We start from the raw sequence: 1,961 nt of genomic DNA on the forward strand, positions 1-1,961 counted from the left end.
CAATGCCAAACAATGTTGCAGGGTTTTTATATGCCACTGTTAATTCCCACCCTTGCGATACAGTGGTGCCTCGCAAGACGAAAATAATTCGTTCTGAGAGTCTTTTCGTCTTGCGATGTTTTCCGTCTTGCGAAGCACGGTCCGTCACAACTGCGCCTCTTCAAGCGGCTTTAAGAAAAAAGCGCAAGACGTTTTCGTGTTGCGAAGCAAGCCCATAGGGAAATTCGTCTAGCGAAGCAAAGCAAAACCGAAAAACCCTTTCGTCTAGCGAGTTTTTCGTCTTGCGAGGCATTCGTCTTGCGGGGCACCACTGTATAGGCATAATATTGTTATAGGAATTCTAAGGTCTCATATATACCGGTAAGTATATAAACCACGTGTCTGAAATAGTACAGGAAAACAATCCTGAGGCCATTTTGACTCTCCCAAATTGACCTCAAATATTTCTCTGCAAGGAGGAAGGAAATGGGAAAAGCTTTCCAATTGTCTTTGCATTGTAGGGGCTTACACCTCCCTGTAAATACAGTCTGGCAAGTATCTGTTAAGCTGAGCACACTATCAATATGCGTATGGGATTCAAGAACTAAGTATTTACCATCTCAAAGGAATGGCCAGGATGCCCAGGTAAAAGCAATCAGTGATCATTATTAGGTATCCTGTCAGACAGGTTTTCTGCTGTAGGCCTCAGTGATGTATGTATGTATGTTTTGGGGGGTGGTCTTGAGCTACAAGGGAGGCAATTTTCAAATGTTTATATAAGAGCTTTCATACCATTGTTCTAGGTTCCTCTCCTCCCTCCCCATGTGGGGTGAGCAGGGGACCCTGTTGCAACAGTTTAATAAAGTTTATGCTTACTAGCTGCTTTGCTTCTCAATATTCTCTGGTTGGCCTCTGTTATTTTCTCCTACCGATAAAGAACCTACTTAAGGACTCTACCTTCTAGCACAGGAAGCATTCACAAATTAAAAGAACTTTAAAACCTCACCTTTTTTCCACACAAGCAGACTTCTGTTTTGCTTCTACTTTTTGAGGAGTCTGTGGGTAAATGTGCTCCTTGCAAATAACTGCAATAAAATCTTCGTGGATTTCTACACAGGATCCCTCCAGACTGTTTATTTTGCTTTGGCTGGTGTATTCTGCAGCATGTCATTGATACATTAATAGCGCATTGGTGGTGGATTTATAATTGCCAGCACATCAGTCTGTTTTATTAGTTGTTCTGCAAAGCCTTCCCCGTGTTATTGCATTATTTCTGTCTGGAGGGATTCCTGTTAAGTTTCTAAATTACAGAAATAATTGTCCTATGTTACATTATGTTAAATTACAGAAATAAGTGTCCTATGTTCTATGTTATTTCTGGCCTTGGGGTTTCTGTATTTTAATCTTTTTTTATATGTACTGGCTGGCCTATTTTAATTAATAATAATATTGGAAAGCTTTAATGATGAAAGATAACAGCTACTGTTTACAGACGGCGACCACTCTTTCTGTGAGTGCTGTCTGAAGGGATAGGGGTGACATCCTCAATGCACCCTATCTTCATGCCAGATTGAGCTCTGAGGGCTGACTGGGCTCCAGGCCCAGGAGTCTTTGTTCTATTTCCACCTGTAGCCACTGTGAAGGGCAGTGATTCCCAGCTCCTTGCATCTCTGAGCTACATCCTGGGCAGCCAACAAAGCAGCGTAAGGAGAAGACTCATCCTTGTCAGCCTTCACTTTCATGCCACCAGGTACTCGGCAGATTGTTTCCTTGCCAGACAGGTTAGTTACATGGACAAAAGTGTCATTGAAGGAAGCGAAGATGTGGCAGACTCCAAACACATTCTCTCCTTCAGCCACCTGTGGTCCCAGACTGATAACCTGTTCTTCCTTCTTTTCCTTGCCCTTACGAGGTGCCATTTTCGCCCGTCTCTGCAGGCAGCGACCAACACCGGAAAGGAAGAGCTATACTGGCCTGTTTTG

The 1,961-nt window shown here is 43.2% G+C and overlaps 1 pseudogene across 1 annotated transcript; it reads right to left on the reverse strand.

Annotated features, from left to right (window-relative positions):
- Positions 1 to 1,426: 1,426 nt before the first annotated feature.
- Positions 1,427 to 1,961, reverse strand: LOC309514533 (small ribosomal subunit protein uS11 pseudogene; annotated as a pseudogene). The gene has a single exon. The product of its transcript is annotated as a small ribosomal subunit protein uS11 pseudogene (transcript).

Source organism: Podarcis vaucheri, assembly GCF_965113315.1.
Source record: "Podarcis vaucheri genome assembly, chromosome: 11".
Taxonomy (NCBI): Eukaryota; Metazoa; Chordata; class Lepidosauria; order Squamata; family Lacertidae; genus Podarcis; species Podarcis vaucheri.